The following is a 7,500-nucleotide window of genomic DNA, read 5'->3' on the forward strand; positions in this document are numbered from 1 at the left end:
TCACTTTCTCTACATATTGTACTTGGAGAACTATGAAATAAATAATGAAATTGATTGTTTGTTTGATATATCCAGATTCATAGGTATTTATGGATGCAGCGTCATGTTTTTTGCACCCATTAGATTATTTTTTGTTTCCACTATACTGTTATTTAGATAAAAAGGTGTTTGATATTTATGGATACATTTCGTACCTTCTTTTCTATATGTATTTTTTGGAAGGAGTAGTTGTTTTGAGGAAGTCACAAATCCTGCAGCCATGACACTTTTCTCATCTCCTGTCTGTTTTTTAAGGATTGTTAAAAGAATGTTATCTGTCAGTAAGTTTTATTTGTATAGTTGGAAATTTTATTTTCTCCTGAATCCCAATTAGATATGTAAATAGGAGCTTCTTTTATGATGGGTTTATATATTTTTATATTAGAAATGTTTATGTTATTTTGATGGTCAGAATTATTTTCAATATGTTATTCCTCACAGCAGACTGTAATTGGAATATTGAAAATAAACAGATAAATCATAATAGTCCTGTATTCTTTCCATTCCCAAGTGCTTCTCCAAAATAAATTTTGAAAACCTTATCATCCTATGATGATCTCATGGCATATGAGGTTACGTAGGTGTGTTCATTACATCTTTCTTTCCAACTGCACTTTCTGAGTTTAATTTGCCCCTTCAATTTCATCTTTTCCTCAATTTGAAGGTGTCCCACAAGACAGTCTGTTCAGCAACTCATTATTCCTTCTAACCATAAATGGTTTAATTTTGGTACTACCACCAAATATCCAACCCTCCCTACATGTAGATGATTTTACCAGCTGTGCCTCGGGCCTTTCCATACTTGTGTTCCATCATCTACTCCTGTATCCAAAATCCTTAATCTCTTTTGGGCCAATGACCATGGCTTTTGCTTTTCTACCTCCAAACCTACTCCATTCTTTTTTCTTGATTGCATGTAGGTTTTCAACCTCCACTCTCTTTGTATAATACTCCACTCCACTTCTACTTCCCAGCAAAAGTCCTTGATGTTATATTTTACTCCAAACTTTCCTGGCGAGACCACATCCTCTATATCAAAAAATCCACTGACACCTCCAGCTCCTGCATACTTCCTCTCATTATATTGTGAGGTTCAGACCACAAAACTCTACATCTTCATATTACCCTGATCCTCTCCACTCTTGACTATGGCTACCTTATCTACTCTACTTCCTCTACCTCACTTTTTACTCACTTTGATGCTATCCATCGCTGTAGCCTACATTTAGCCCTAGTTGCCTTCCTCTCCTCTCCATTTGTGAGCCTAAACGTTAAATTAAGCCTGCCACCCCTCTCTCGACTGCATGCCTTTCTCTCTCCTGAGCTATGCACGTTTTCATTAATTTTCTCTCTCTTCACTGTCCCTCAATCTCTTCATCCTACCTTTACCTCCTCTCCACACCTACCAACTTCTTTCTCTGTCTGCATGGATGCACTTCTCTCCCATTTACCCTTTCCTCACCTCCATCCCTGCCTTTTTCTACCCATAAATTCCCGCCTGGTTTGTACCTTCCTCCCGAATTCGCTGTTCTGTTCTTTCTGATACACCAAAATCAGGACCAACTGCTCCATCCATTCATACAACATAAAACAGTTTTTGCTGGATACCCAGCCCCAGTGGGATCCCCGGCAATAAACAAGCAGATACATTAGCACACTCTGCCGCCTTGTCTATATCCTATCAACCCAGATTTTTATGTATACCCACCTCTGACTACTACCCTCACTTCAAAACTTTCTTCTTCACCACTGGCAGTCATTCTGGTCTAGCCTTACCACCAATAAATTGCATACTATAAAACCTTCCATCTCCCCTTGGCCAATCCATTTCCATCAGAAGAGATGCCTGGAAACTGCCATTGCCCGATTATGCAATGGACACACTTGCTTCACACATTCCTATCTCATATCATGATCTGATCCACCCCTCCATCTCAAGCAATGTTCCTCTTTCATCTCCACACATTCTACTATCCTGTTCCCGCTTTATAGCAACCAGTATCCCTGCTTTTCCTCAGTTAGCATCCTCTTGGAATCCCATACCTTTTCCTTTGACAACTTATTCTCCTTCCTCAGAGGCATAAATATTCTCCATTTGATCTAATTGCCCTTCTCCCTTAACATCTTCCCCCTTTTAACAATCCTTGCCTTATATCAGCTCCCTCTCTCTACCTCTTTTCATTACCATATTATCCTCTAGTACTGTTTGACCTCTAACTTCTTACACACTTTACCTCTTACCATTAACTCAGTCCTACCCTTTTCGCCACTATACTAAATCATTGCTCTATGTGACTTTGATCTCTATCACATATATTTGTTTCAACCATTAACCACTTTCTACATGGCTGAAATAGAATCAACGTGTTAGGATTGGGTGTCTGGGGGATGTTATTTTTTTATTATTACTGACCATTTACCTATAACACTTTTGGCTTTGTATGCACATTAAACATAACTTCACCAACACTTAAAACCTACACAGCATGATTGTTATATGACTATTCACAGACGGACCGTCACCAACAGATGGCGGGCACGATTATTGGTATTTTGTGTCGACGAATATAATTAATTGTAGAGAGCGAAAGACCGACAGTGACTGAGATAGACAGCGAGGAGTTACATATTTCAAAATAAGCTTAGAGAATCGGCATTATTTTATATTATTTCACTCAAGAGGGCGAGTAATTTATGGATGGCCCCTCTTAGAAAATCCAGTAAGTCATTGAAAGGGAACTTTGAAATGTTAACCTTAGCTCATCACTAAGAACTTTATAAAGTGTGGAATAGTATTCTTTACTTTTCCTCTTCCAATGATTTGTTCACCCATGGAATCTGTTTGTTATTTTTGTTTATCATTTTCCTTCTCCAAAAGGACCGTCATTACTGTTATGTCACTTATACTCAGATTATTGAACACATCTATCAACGAATCTCCGGGTTCAAGGACGAGACTGTAATGCGACTGTACTGCTGAAGACCAGACGGTACAATATAAATATACATGCCGTTCTCGGGTACTGTTGGTCGGACCAGGGACCGTGTACATCCTGATATCGTGTAAGCCACAGGGAGAGAGATATTGACAAGGAACCACAGGAAATAGAGACAGAAATGGAGATTTATGGTCAGTAAAGTAATACTTTGAAAGATAAACTCAAAATTATATTTAAGAAACAGAAAATTCTTAATTACTGGATAAATGAAATTTTACCTGGAGAGTTCATTTGGGTTGGCTATACAAGAAAATGCAGGGAAAAAACAAAGATGATATTCCCAATATAGGCAAAATCAAAGATGTGAAACTTCTTCAGCAATAACACTGCTGATTTTACCACGAAAAGTATTGAAAATGAGCTGGAACAAAAATACCCAGAAAAGTATCACAATATATATTAGCGATGCCCTAAATCCCGATAAAATAAATGATTCAAAGTACCAGATAAAAAGGGAAAAAGACAGGAAGCGAAAGCACGAGTATTGCAAATAGAAACAAATTATTTATGTTAGGAGCATAGGTGACCGGGAGGGTGGTGGCAATTTTATGAGGAACCTGATCTGTCGTCCCGCACTTCGGGCAGGAAAGAATCGTCCTAGCGGTACGTCCAGAGACGAATTAGTATTTAAATAACTGACATCATCACTAGTCTATTGAACAGATCAAGGTATACAGCCTGGATGCAGATTGCAGAATAATTCTCCTCATTTGCGACTAGACTGTTATAGAGCGTCAAGTGCATTGTGCACGTATCTGGCAATTCAGTAAAGCGTATGTGTGTGTGTGTGTGTGTGTGTGTGTGTGTATATATATATATATATATATATATATATATATATATATATATATATATATATATATATATATATATATATATATATATATATATATATATATATATATATATATATATATATATATATATATATATATTATATATATATATATATATATATTGCTACGCCAGTGGGTCTTTGTCTCTGTGCGAAACATGTGTTAACATGAAAAGGATGACCTGGGCATGTGTTAACATGAAGGGACCTGGGCAAACATGACGCAGCTGGCTGTGAGCGGAGGAGCGGAGGAACAAGCCAAGGGACGGAGTTGGGTGCTGCTCCTGTGAAGACCTCGTGTGTGCCCTTGTGACCTGATAAACTTCGTGTTGCCCTGTTATAAGCTGTATCGTGCAGTGTGACATGCTGGTGTCCCTCCTGTATTGTGCCTATAGAAAAGTGTACGGGTAAATAACTTGTGTAAATAAAGGAAAGACTGCCATTTTGTGTTTATTTCGTGCCCTGCCTCGCCAAGTGGGTTTCCCCTCGTGGTGTTCTGGACGCTGTGGTGCTTGGTGCCTCTTGGAGCTGTTCAGTGTTCACTACCCTGTGAATAGCACGCCGTCTGCCTAGCCTGCCTTGTGTTGGTGGCAGAGAGACGAGGCGGTCGGCGTAACAATATATATAAAGAGAGAAAGACCACCTTGGCTTTGAAAGATACAACTGGGCCTTCAAGAGGTCTTCTTAAAATCTTAATTAATATGTCGACCATGCTTTTGATAGCAATGTTTAGAATGCTCCTTATCCTGAATTTATTAGTGTCAGGCATCATTACGAAATTTGTACCCAGCAAAGTTCTTAAATCTCGTTCACATGTTAAAGTATGGTTTAATGAACGACGCCACCAGGCCTATAGGGACAAGCATACGCTTATAATCTCTGATGTGCTAACCGTACTTGTCCTTGTTGGGAGAATTATGTTGCCATGCGCAATTAAGCAACTAATGTTTATAACGAACCTAAATCTGAATATAATGCTCATTTGAAAGAAGTTCTCTCAGAAGCGTCGCAGCGGTGAAGACCCTAATGTTTTGTTTTATTTGACGTTAAAAAGACTAAATGGCCAATTAGCTCCTGGATTAGCTGCAACATTATGCATTTTAGTTTAAGGGTTATTTTCAGAGTTACCCCTATTCCCAAGGGACCACTACAGTCTTCACCTGCTGACTATAGGCCCATTTTAATTACACCAATTTTAACTTGTATGTTTTGGACGTTTTCAGACGTCTTTCTGCTTGAGGCCGTTTCTTGCAGAGACTCAATTTGGTTTTAGAAAGATGATGATGCAATGATGCATTGATCATGCTGGTGCATGATAATGCAGTCTGGTTTAGATGGGGATCATGAGTCGAGGCTTGACTTTAGTGCAGCCTTTGGCACTATTAATCACAGGGGTTTGATTTTCACGTTGCAGTCTGTTGGTGTTGGTGTAAAGTTTAAGTATTTTTAACTAATTTTTTAAACTGGTAGACACCAGCGCGTTCATGATGATAGTAGTTTTATCCCATATTCCGGTGTGTCTTCTGGGGTTCTTCAGGGTAGTGTTCTTGGCCCTTTGCTTTCCATTTTGTATACAAGCGATATTTGGGTCGGCATTACTAATAAATGTAGGCTGATGAAACTTCCCTCTATGACGATATTTCTTCTCTGGTAACTAGGCAAACAGTAGTTGACAGCCTCTCTGTAATGAGGAAATGATTGTCAGTCGATCTAGGACGCTATTTGCTCAGTATCCAGTCTACACACACACACGTGTGTGTGTGTGTGTGTGTTACGTATTGATTATAGATGTCCTTAAATCTAGCACAAATATTTATATCTTGTTTTATGTCTGTATAATGTTATCGGTTATGGTTATTTCCACGATGCATGTGAACTCTTACGGCCTCTTTCTGAAAGTAGCGAGAAGTCAGACTCAATAAGGATTCATACATATGGACATGTATAGTTCTAGAAATAAACGCACACGTGTATGTATATAATATCTATATATATTTCTTTTATTTATAATATATATGCATATATAATGTAGATAATATATGTATATATAATATATAGATAATATATATATATATATATATATATATATATATATATATATATATATATATATATATATATATATATATATATATATATATGCATATATAGTTACATAGCTGGAGAGAGACAGATAAACAGACAGGTGGACAAATAGACAAGCAAATAGATATGCTTTTATGTCTCTGCATCTTCACAGGCACGAATATTCATTAGGTCGGGCCTACATACATACAGTACATCTACGTTCAGCTTTTTTTTTTCAATAATATTGTTTTGCGTCATGAAATAATTACTGCATTCCAGGCCACCTGATGCACTTGTGACACTTCTGTTGTTTGCCATTCTGTAGAATACAGATTTGGGCATTTCTTAATAAACAATAATTTTATTTTTTGTCTGACTTTTACCGCCTAATTATATCGATCAACTCTATATTGATTTGAAAATGATATTGATATTGATGTGCTTAGAAAATAGGACATATTAAGATACAAAGGGATAATTTCGAGTTAAATGGGACATGGATTTTTACACATGGTATAGATATTTTTTGTCGTAAATATGAATGAAACATCAATTTCACCCATAAACTAATAAAAAAAATTATATATTTCGATGAACCGTATTCATATTGACAAATGTAGACAAAGTATTTCTGAGGAAGACGCAATCGAAACCGGTCAAATACATCTCTTGTATTGTGAAGATATTCATTCTCATTCATACCTTGTCTACATATATATTTCGAATAAGGTCCAAACTCTGAAATTATCATCGGTCGGCAACAATAATTCCATGCCCAATGCCATACCCTAAATACCTAAGGCATATAAATTCACGCATAACAGTTGGTGATCAATGCTTATATCCACCAATGCTTATGGCCACCACCAGCAGAAAATCCTGTAAAGTCAATAGCTTCCAAGATTTGCCACGGAACTCATAATTCATCACTCGCCACATAACAAAAGCAGAATGGATAAAAAAAAAAAAAAAAAAAAAATATAACATCGAACAGAGACTCAGTCAATCGCTCAAGACAACCCAATGTTAAGCCAAAGTCAAACATTGTGTGTCCGGCAGCCAGCGCTTAAATACAATTTAACAACATAGGTTATCTTTAACTGAGCTAATACCTGAACTGCATGTCAACGAAAGCTTGTATTTTCGGGATAAAAAGTCAATTTGCCATTCATTACATTCATTGAGTGTTTATTTTTTAACACTGCAAAATTTTACAAAAATTTTCACAGTATTTTCTTTTTATGCACTTCTGTTACAGTATCATTTTTCATCCACGGGAGAGAAAGATGTACAGTTTCCCCAAGGGACTAGAAATCCATACCAATAGTGCACTGAATCAACCGAACATTTCGTAGATTTTAACGAAATTTTAATGAAAAGTAAATAAAATACTGAAATTACGTTATCACATTTTGAGATAATACGAATCCAACAATATATTCACATGCTTCCATAAGAACAATATTTTCGTATCCACAACTAAACGCTTTCTGTTTATCATAAAAAAAAAAAAAAAAAAAAAAAATACTTTTCCCATCACTGAATAATGGAGAGAATCCC

The 7,500-nt window shown here is 36.8% G+C and overlaps 1 protein-coding gene across 2 annotated transcripts in view; it reads left to right on the forward strand.

Moving 5' to 3' along the window:
• The window catches only part of LOC119581155 (insulin-degrading enzyme-like), an 18,441-nt gene extending 18,387 nt beyond the window's left edge, over window positions 1-54 (forward strand). For both annotated transcript variants that reach the window (XM_037929519.1, XM_037929521.1), the window contains one exon: window positions 1-54. This exon is cut by the window's left edge and continues 153 nt beyond it. The gene's annotated coding sequence lies outside the window, so the exon portion shown is untranslated.
• Window positions 55-7,500: the final 7,446 nt, after the last annotated feature.

The sequence above is a fragment of the Penaeus monodon genome, chromosome 14, assembly GCF_015228065.2.
Source record: "Penaeus monodon isolate SGIC_2016 chromosome 14, NSTDA_Pmon_1, whole genome shotgun sequence".
NCBI lineage: Eukaryota > Metazoa > Arthropoda > Malacostraca > Decapoda > Penaeidae > Penaeus > Penaeus monodon.